Source organism: Leucoraja erinacea, chromosome 30 (genome assembly GCF_028641065.1).
Source record: "Leucoraja erinacea ecotype New England chromosome 30, Leri_hhj_1, whole genome shotgun sequence".
Lineage (NCBI taxonomy): Eukaryota > Metazoa > Chordata > Chondrichthyes > Rajiformes > Rajidae > Leucoraja > Leucoraja erinaceus.
In genome coordinates, this window is record NC_073406.1 from 15001 (window position 1) to 26436 (window position 11436).

Genomic DNA, 11436 nt, shown 5'->3' on the forward strand with positions numbered 1-11436 from the left:
CCTAGCAACTCCAAACCCTAGCAACTCCAAACCCTAGCAACTCCAAACCCTAGCAACTCCAAACCCTAGCAACTCCAAACCCTAGCAACTCCAAACCCTAGCAACTCAAACCCCTAGCAACTCCAAACCCTAGCAACTCCAAACCCTAGCAACTCCAAACCCTAGCAACTCCAAACCCTAGCAACTCCAAACCCTAGCAACTCCAAACCCTAGCAACTCCAAACCCTAGCAACTCCAAACCCTAGCAACTCTAACCCCTTGCCACTCCAAAACCCTAGCAACTCTAAACCCTACCAACTCTAACCCCTAGCAACTCCAAACCCTTAGCAACTCCAAACCCTAGCAACTCCAAACCCTAGCAACTCCAAACCCTAGCAACTCCAAACCCTAGCAACTCCAAACCCTAGCAACTCCAAACCCTAGCAACTCCAAACCCTAGCAACTCCAAACCCTAGCAACTCCAAACCCTAGCAACTCCAAACCCTAGCAACTCCAAACCCTAGCAACTCCAAACCCTAGCAACTCCAAACCCTAGCAACTCCAAACCCTAGCAACTCCAAACCCTAGCAACTCCAAACCCTAGCAACTCCAAACCCTAGCAACTCCAAACCCTAGCAACTCCAAACCCTAGCAACTCCAAACACTAGCAACTCCAAACCGTAGCAACTCCAAACCCTAGCAAATCCAAACCCTAGCAACTCCAAACCCTAGCAACTCCAACCCTACCCTAACCCTACTCCAAACCCTAGCAACTCCAAACCCTAGCAACTCCAAACCCTAGCAACTCCAAACCCTAGCAACTCCAAACCCTAGCAACTCCAAACCCTAGCAACTCCAAACCCTAGCAACTCCAAACCCTAGCAACTAAACCCTAGCAACTCCAAACCCTAGCAACTCCAAACCCTAGCAACTCCAAACCCTAGCAACTCCAAACCCTAGCAACTCCAAACCCTAGCAACTCCAAACCCTAGCAAAACTCCAAACCAACTCCAAACCCTAGCAACTCCAAACCCTAGCAACTCCAAACCCTAGCAACTCCAAACCCTAGCAACTCCACACCCTAGCAACTCCAAACCCTAGCACCTCCAAACCCTAGCAACTCCAAACCCTAGCAACTCCAAACCCTAGCAACTCCAAACCCTAGCAACTCCAAAACCCTAGCAACTCCAAACCCTAGCAACTCCAACCCTAGCAACTCCAAACCCTAGCAACTCCAAAACCCTAGCAACTCCAAACCTAGCAACTCCAAACCCTAGCAACTCCAAACCCTAGCAACTCCAAACCCTAGCAACTCCAAACCCTAGCAACTCCAAACCCTAGCAAACTCTCCAAACCCTAGCAACTCCAACCCTAGCAACTCCAACCCTAGCAACTCCAACTCCCTAGCAAAACCCTAGCAAACTCCAAACCCTAGCAACTCCAAACCCTAGCAACTCCAAACCCTAGCAACTCCAAACCCTAGCAACTCCAAACCCTAGCAACTCCAAACCCTAGCAACTCCAAACCCTAGCAACTCCAAACCCTAGCAACTCCAAAACCTAGCAACTCCAAACCCTAGCAACTCCAAACCCTAGCAACTCCAAACCCTAGCAACTCCAAACCCTAGCAACTCCAAACCCTAGCAACTCCAAACCCTAGCAACTCCAAACCCTAGCAACTCCAAACCCTAGCAACTCCAAACCTAAACCCAAGCCCGACTCCAAACCCTAGCAACTCCAAACCCTAGCAACTCCAAACCCTAGCAACTCCAAACCCTAGCAACTCCAAACCCTAGCAACTCCAAACCCTAGCAACTCCAAACCCTAGCAACTCCAAACCCTAGCAACTCCAAACCCTAGCAACTCCAAACCCTAGCAACTCCAAACCCTAGCAACTCCAAACCCTAGCAACTCCAAACCCTAGCAACTCCAAACCCTAGCAACTCCAAACCCTAGCAACTCCAAACCCTAGCAACTCCAAACCCTAGCAACTCCAAACCCTAGCAACTCCAAACCCTAGCAACTCCAAACCCTAGCAACTCCAAACCCTAGCAACTCCAAACCCTAGCAACTCCAAACCCTAGCAACTCCAAACCCTAGCAACTCCAAACCCTAGCAACTCCAAACCCTAGCAACTCCAAACCCTAGCAACTCCAAACCCTAGCAACTCCAAACCCTAGCAACTCCAAACACTAGCAACTCCAAACCCTAGCAACCCAAACCCTAGCAACTCCAAACCCTAGCAACTCCAAACCCTAGCAACTCCAAACCCTAGCAACTCCAAACCCTAGCAACTCCAAACCCTAGCAACTCCAAACCCTAGCAACTCCAAACCCTAGCAACTCCAAACCCTAGCAACTCCAAACCCTAGCAACTCCAAACCCTAGCAACTCCAAACCCTAGCAACTCCAAACCCTAGCAACTCCAAACCCTAGCAACTCCAAACCCTAGCAACTCCAAACCCTAGCAACTCCAAACCCTAGCAACTCAAAACCCTAGCAACTCCAAACCCTAGCAACTCCAAACCCTAGCAACTCCAAACCCTAGCAACTCCAAACCCTAGCAACTCCAAACCCTAGCAACTCCAAACCCTAGCAACTCCAAACCCTAGCAACTCCAAAACCCTAGCAACTCCAAACCCTAGCAACTCCAAACCCTAGCAACTCCAAACCCTAGCAACTCCAAACCCTAGCAACTCCAAACCCTAGCAACTCCAAACCCTAGCAACTCCAAACCCTAGCAACTCCAAACCCTAGCAACTCCAAACCCTAGCAACTCCAAACCCTAGCAACTCCAAACCCTAGCAACCACTCCAAACCCCACCAACTCCAAACCCTAGCAACTCCAAACCCTAGCAACTCCAAAACCCTAGCAACTCCAAACCCTAGCAACTCCAAACCCTAGCAACTCTAGCAAACCCTAGCAACTCCAAAACCCTAGCAACTCCAAACCCTAGCAAACTCCAAACCCTAGCAACTCCAAACCCTAGCAACTCCAAACCCCCTAGCAACTCCAAACCCTAGCAACTTTAAAACCCTAGCAACTCCAAACCCTAGCAACTCCAAACCCTAGCAACTCCAAACCCTAGCAACTCCAAACCCTAGCAACTCCAAACCCTAGCAACTCCAAACCCTAGCAACTCCAAACCCTAGCAACTCCAAACCCTAGCAACTCCAAACTAGCTAGAAAGCAACTCCAAACCCTAGCAACTCCAAACCCTAGCAACTCCAAACCCTAGCAACTCCAAACCCTAGCAACTCCAAACCCTAGCAACTCCAAACCCTAGCAACTCCCTAGCAACTCCAAACCCTAGCAACTCCAAACCCTAGCCCTAGCAACTCCAAACCCTAGCAACTCCAAACCCTAGCAACTCCAAACCCTAGCAACTCCAAACCCTAGCAACTCCAAACCCTACTCAAACTCCAAACCCTAGCAACTCCAAACCCTAGCAACTCCAAACCCTAGCAACTCCAAACCCTAGCAACTCCAAACCCTAGCAACTCCAAAACCCTAGCAACTCCAAACCCTAGCAACTCCAAACCCTAGCAACTCCAAACCCTAGCAACTCCAAACCCTAGCAACTCCAAACCCTAGCAACTCCTAACCCTAGCAAATCTAAACCCTACCACCTCCAACCCCTAGCAACTCTAAACCCTAGCAACTCCAAACCCTAGCAACTCCAAACCCTAGCAACTCCAAACCCTAGCAACTCCAAACCCTAGCAACTCCAAACCCTAACAACTCCAAACCCTAACCCAAACCCTAGCAACTCCAAACCCTAAACCAAAACCCTAGCAACCCCAAACCCTAACCCAAACCCTAGCAACTCCAAACCCTAACCCAAACCCTAGCAACTCCAAACCCGAACTCCAAACCCTAGCAACTCTAAACCCTAGCAACTCTAAACCCTAGCCTCTCCAAACCCTAGCAACTCCAAACCCTAGCAACTCTAAACCCTAGCAACTCCAAACCCTAGCGGCGAACTCTAAACAACTCCAAAACGGCGAGCAACTCTCGGCGACCCTACAACTCTAAACCCTAGCAAACAAAAACCTAGCAAATCTAAAACCTAGCAACTCTAAAACCCTACAACGGCAATCTAAACCCTAGCATCTAAACCCAACATTCTATAGCAACTCCAAAACCTAGCAACTCCAAACACTAGCAACTCCAAACGCAACTACAAACTCTAAACCATAGCAACTAAACCCTCTCAGCAACTCCTAAACCCTAGCAACTCTACAACCCTAGCAACTCCAACAAGTCGCACATACCTAGCAACTCTAACCTAGCAACTCTAAACCCTAGCGGCGAAAACAATTACCTAGCGATACAAACCCTAGCAATTCGCGATACAACAAACGGCGGCGATAGCAACTCTAAACGGCGATACAACAACTCGGCGATACAACAACTCGGCGATACAACAACTCGGCGATACAACAATTCGGCGATACAACAACTCGGCGATACAACAACTCGGCGATACAACAACTCGGCGATACAACAATTCGGCGATACAACAATTCGGCGATACAACAAACTTCGGCGATAGCAAACAATTCGGCGATACAACAATGCGGCGATACAACAATTCGGCGGATACAACAATTCGGCGGATTACAACAATTCGGCAATACAACCCTAATTCGGCGATACTCTAAACCCTAGAACTCCGGCGATACAACATTCGGCGATACAAAACAATTTAAAACCCTAGGCAAAACCCTACAACAACTCGGCAACTCCAAAACCCTTCGGAACGACTCAAAAACCCTAGCAACCATTCGGCTCAAACCCTACAAACAATTCGGCGATACAACAATTCGGCGAAACCCTAGCAACAATTCGCAACAACGGCCGAACCCTACAACTCAATTCGGCGATCCAAAAAACCCTACAACAAACAATTCTGCGAGAAAAACAACCTACAGCACAAAACCCTTCAACTCCGATACAAAACCCTAGCAAAATCAATTCGGGCGACTCCAAACAATTCGGCGATACACAACTCCCAATTCGGCGATAGCAACAAACCCTACCAAACGATACAACAATTCGGCCGATCAACAATAGCGGCGAACCCTACAACAATTCGGCGATACCCTAACAATTCGGCGATAACAACAATTAGCGGCGAATACTAGCAACAATGCAACTCGGCGATACATAGCAATCAAAACGGCGAAAACAATCCAAACCCTCGGCGATACAACAATAGGGCGAAACAACAACTCCAATTCGGACGTACAACCATCAGCAAACTCGGCAAACCCAGAGACAACAATTCGGCGCGATAGATAAACACAATTCGGCGATACAACAATCGGAGTTACAAAACACTTCGGCGAAACCCTACAACTCCAATGCAACTCGGCACCTCATAAAACAATTCGGCGATACAAACCAATTCGGCGGATAATTCGGCAACAATTCTAGCGATAAACAACAATGGCGGCGATCCAACAATCGGCGAACAACAATTTCGGCGGACTACAACCCTGCATTCGGCGATACAAACAATTCCTAGCAATTAAAACAATTCGGCAATACAAACAATTAGGCGATACAACAATTCGGCGATACAACTCCATGTAGGCGATACAACAATTCGGCAATACAACAATTCGGCGATACCAAAACCTTCGGCGAAACCCTAGCAAAACAAACCCTAGCAACGGCACGATACAACAATCCGGCGATACAAACACATTCGGCGATACAAATTGGGGGCGATACACAGTGGGGCGAACAACAATTGGGGCCGATACTAAAACAATTGGGGGGCGATTACAACAGTTCGGCGATACAACAATTCGGCGATACAACAATTCGGGGCGATACAACAGTGGGGGCGATACAACAGTGGGGGCGATACAACAGTGGGGGCGATACAACAGTTGGGGGCGAAAAACAATTTGGGGCGATACAACAGTGGGGGCGATACAACAAGGTGGGCGCGATAACAGTTGGGGGGCGAGACAACAGTTCGGCGATACAACATTTTCAGTCGATACAACATTTCGGTGCGATACAACAATTCCTGATAGTTTGAAAACCACCCAACATTTCTGTTTTACCCCTTACCTGTTAACCACAACAAATACGTACTTGGAGTCAACCAAGTGGACAAACCCATCTATCAGGTAATGAAGGAGATTGGATTGGGCACATTTTGGATGGGCACTACAGGTTCTTGGCGCCTCGACCATAATTAGAAACACGCAACAGGTTAATGAATAGAGCACAGGGTGGACAAAAAGTAGGCATTTCTCTAAAAGTGAACACTCAGACACACTGGACAGTGCCTAGAGAAATATCTCCAGGAAGGCCCACTTCAAGTGACCACAGCAGTGAATCATGCAAGTTATCAGAATACATCGACTTAATCAACAGGCTCAGCAACACCCCAGCTAAACCACAACACTGTTCTGTGACGGTGCCACACTGCTGCTTGTATAACATGGGCATCAATGCCTGTACACCAACAGGAGCATACAGGGCGTTCAGAATATCCAACCGGGGAACATGGCTCTGTTCAAAGACAAAGTGCTGGAGGCATTCAGCAGTTCAGGCACAATCTGCCTGACTGCAAGTGGAATGGACAGATGACACCTCAGGTCAGCAACCTTCCTCAGACTGATGAAAGAGAGTGAAAAGAGGCAGAGGCACGCAGGACAAAGCCAGCAAGGAAATAGGTGGTACATGTGAGGAGTGATGAGCATATGGATGGAGTGAATGCCAAGGGCTCAAGGTGAAAGGGACAACATGCCAAATAAGGAGAGAATGGAAATATGAAACTAGGAGAGATGGGTGGAAGGGATAGAGGGAATATGGAACTGTTTGAGAAATGAGCGTACAAGAAAGGACTAGTTAGTTGTTATTACTTAGTTATTCCTATTTGGTGTTATTATTTAGTTATCACTATTATTTAGTTATTACTCAGTTAATAAAGGGAAGTATGCTCATCTCTCAACTGTTCCATATTTCCCTTTTACCTTCCAACTTAGTTATTCCTATTTGGTGGTATTTAGTTACTGTTTAGTTATTACTATTTAGTTATTTTTATTTAGTTATTATTTAGTTATTGCTATTAGTTATTGCTATTTAGTTAATGAAGGGAAGTATGCTCATCTCTCAACTCCTTGTCCATATTTCCCTTTTACCTTCCAACCCCACCTCACCCTAGTTTTACATTTCAGTTCTTGTCCTTATCCAACATGTTTTATCACTTTCACCTTCAGCCTTTGGCACTTACTCCATCCATTTGCCCATCACCCACTCACCTGTAATCCACCCATCACTTGTCAGGCAGTGCCCAACCCCCACCTCATTTCCAGCTCTCCCCCGTATTTCAGACTGAGAGCTCCCGACCCTATTAGTCATCTGTCCAATCCTTCAGGGGGTTGTCAAACCCACCAAGTTCCTCCAGCACTGTATTTACTCACGATTCAAACATGGGGTGGCTCATGTTGCAAAAAAAGTATGTTTGCAACATGAGGAATTTCATTTACGAGACACTCATACCAATAAAAAGCAACAGAACACAAAGTTCAAACTCTTCCCTTCTTTGGCCTCCTGCGGTTTGGGGCCTCGAGCCTTCCGTTGACGGCACGATCTTGGCTCCCGTAGCAGGCGGTCGGGCCGTCTGTGTTGGGGAGGTCCTGCACCGGGGGTTGAATCCCAGCTCACTCGGGGTCTAGTCGGACCTTTTGCAGTCTTTGGAGCTTCCTGACATCGGTCTCTACCAGAGACTGCGAGTTCCTCGATGTTGAAGAAACAAATTTGGAAAAGCCATCAATAATGTCAGGCAGTGCACAACCCCCACCTCATTTCCAGCTCTCCCCCGCATTTCAGACTGAGAGCTCCTGACCCAATTAGTCATCTGTCCAATCCTTCAGGGGTTGTCAAACCCACCAAGTTCCTCCAGCACTGTGTATTTACTCATGATTCAAGGGGTGGCTCGTGTTGCAAAAAAAAAAGTATGCGTTGCAACACAAGGAATTTCATTTACCAGACACTCATACCAATAAAAAGCAACAGAACAAAGTTCAAACTCTTCCCTTCTTTGGTCTGGGGCCTCGGGCCTTCCGTTGACGGCATGATGTTCCCTCCCGTAGACAGCGGTCGGGCTGTCCGTGTCGGGGGTCCTGCATCGGGGGGTTGAATCTCAGCTCACTCGGGGTCCAGTCGAACCTTTTGCGTTCTTTGGAGCTTCCCGCCATCGGTCTCTACCAGAGACTGCGAGTTCCTCGATGTTGAAGAAACAAATTTGGAAAAGCCATCAATAATTGAACACATTTATCCCATTAAACTGAAGAGGGTTAGAAATACGTACCTTATCTTCCTATGATATCCATAAAGTCCAAATCCAGGAAGACTTGATGCTGAAAAATCAATTTAACATAACATTTCAACGTTTGAAATGTTCCAACGTCTTTCTCTACAATTAGACAAAGTGCAGGAGTAACTCAGTGGGTCGGACAGTCCTGGGTGAGAAGATTCTAGTCATCAAGATAACAACACTTGGACATGTGGACAATGCCTGGAGATGCATCTCCAATCAGGACCATTGTGTCTCTGCAGTCAGGACTCCTACAGGTTGGACCAATATTAAGGTAGTCTAATATATTTAGACTAAAATTCTTATGGGTCTGAAGAGTCCCAAGCCAGAATTATCAATCCATAGTCTCCAGTGATGTTGCTGGACCAATCGAGTTGCTCCAGCACAGACTTGCAATTTACAAGCAAATCAACACCCCAGTTACCCCATCAAGTACACATTAAATTTCACAAGTCTTCTCCCAGCCTTGTTGCTCGATGCAGTGCTCTACACATTGACATTGAGAGTTCTATATAAACAAACATTCAGTGGTGCCCAGGTGGTTAATAAATACCTGGAAAAACTCAACCCCCCAGATCTTCAGTCAGAAATTGCAGAGTCAGGGTGGAAAGGCCAAGAGCAGAGCTAAGGAGCAGCAAGGACGAGAGTAGAACCGAGAGTACTGAAGAAATGGATTGTAACAATGTAGATGCAGCCAAATGTTTGGTGAGACAACGAGCTGGAGTAACTCAACAGGTCAGGCAGCATCTCTGGTGAGAAGGAACAGGTGACGTTTCAGGACGAGACCATCATTCTAATTTTAAGTCCAACGCCCATGCTAATCAAGAATCTATCTCCACTTTAAAAATATCCACCGACAGCCTCCACAGCACTCTGTAGCAGTGAATTTTACAGATTCACCGCCCACAGACTAAAGAAATTCCCCACTGTGCAGTATGTGGTGCAATGCAGTAAGTGTGTGGGCAAAAAGATACTTCTGGCTACGTTCTACAGAGATGCTGCCTGACCAGAGTATGTTGTCCACATGTCAGATGGACATGTAGTGCAGCGGATCACCACACGGTGGGAGTGTTGACCACAAATTGGATGGACCTGCAGTGCAGTGCATCACCACACGGTGGGGATGTTGACATGTCAAATGGACCTGCAGTGCAGCGGATCACCACACGGTGGGAGTGTTGACCACAAATTGGAGCGACCTGCAGTGCAGCGGATCACCACACGGTGGGAGTGTGGACCACAAATTGGAGCGACCTGCTGTACAAATGCACTGCACATTGGGAGCGCGGTCTACAAATTAGGTATAATTGTTCTCTTTACTGCAAAATGGTGCTTCATTGCTCGGTTTCATTTCCCCATGAAGCACCCATTGCCCAGATGCCAAAGTTTGTAAAAGCCTTGAAACAAGGGAAGATTTGGGATGAAAAGCAAGGAACTGCAGATGCTCTTTTACAACAAAAAAAAGACAGTGCTGGAGTAACTCAGCGGATCAGGCAGCATCTCTGGAGAACATGGCTAGGTGATGTATTGTACATTGTACTAAAATACATACATTAAGACCAACTAAAGTGTGGAAACAGGCCCTCTGGTCGACTAAGTCTGCACAATCCAGCAATCACCCCATACGCTAGCACTATCCTACACACGTGACAGTTTATTAAAACCAATCAAATCTGCATGTCTTTGGTGTTGGAAGCCAGAAAACATGGAGAAAACCCACATGGTCACAGGCAGAACATACAAACTATACAGCAACACATGTTGTCAGGATTGAAGCCAGGTCTCTGGCACGGAGGCAGCAACTCTACCACTGTGCTGCCCAATCTTTCCCCAAACACTGAAACCCAAGAGGTTTTGAAACAGGGGCCTTACCTTAAAGTATTCTCCAGAAAGACCAGATCCCGAGAGCTGATAAAGATGTACAAAACAGTCAAATTAATAAACCACAAATATTAAACTCTACTTCCACATAGAAACATATAAAATATGTGCAGGAGGAGGCCATTCGGCCCTTTGAGCCAGCACCGCCATTCAATATGATCATGGCTGATCGTCCCCAATCAATAACCGGTATCTGCCTTCTCCCCATATCCCTCGATTCCACTAGCCCCTAGAACTCCAACTCTCTCTTAAATCCATCCAGTGATTTAGCCTCCACTGCCCTCTGTGGCAGGGAATTCCATAAATTCACAACTCTCTGGGTGAAAAAATTTCTCACCTCGGTCTTGAATAACCTTCCCTTTATTCTAGGACTGTGGCCCCTGGTTCTGGACTTGCCCAACATTGGGAACATTTTTCCTACATCTAGCTTGTCCAGTCCTTTTATAAGTTTCTATAAGATCCCCCTCATCCTTCTAAACTCCAGTGAATACAAGCCTAGTCTTTTCAATCTTTCCTCATATGACAGTCCTGCCATCCCAGGGATCAATCTGGTGAACCTACGCTGCACTGCTTCAATCACAAGGATGTCCTTCCTCAAATTAGGAGGAACAGGAGCCAACTACAATTACTTTAACCAGGGAACACGGCTCGGTCTAAAGACAAAGTGCTGGAGGCATCCAGCAGTTCAGGCACAATCTGCCTGACTGCAAGTGGAATGGACAGATGACACCTCAGGTCATCAGCCTTCCTCAGACTGATGAAAGAGTGAAATGAGGCAGAGGCATGCAGAACAAAATCGGCAAGTAAATAGGTGGCACATGTGAGGCGTGATGAGCATATGGATGGAGTGAGTGAGTGCCAAAGGCTCAAGGTGAAAGGGACAAAATGCCAAATAAGGACAGAAATATGAAACTAGGAGAGATGGGTGGAAGGGATAGAGGGAATATGGGACTCCTGGTTGAGAGATGAGTGTACAGTGGAAGGGAAAGGACTAGTGTTAGTTGGTTAGTTAGCGAGTTCATTAGTTAGTCAATTAATTAGTTAGTCAATTAGTTAGTTAGCACACCAGAGTGTTTTGGGGGGGGGGGGGGGGGGGGGGGTGGGAAGTACACTCATCTCTCAACTCCTTGTCCATATTTCCCTTTTACCTTCCCAACCCACCTCCCTCTGGCTTTACATTTCACAGTTCTTGTCCTTATCCAACACGTTTTATCACTTTCACCTTCAGCCTTT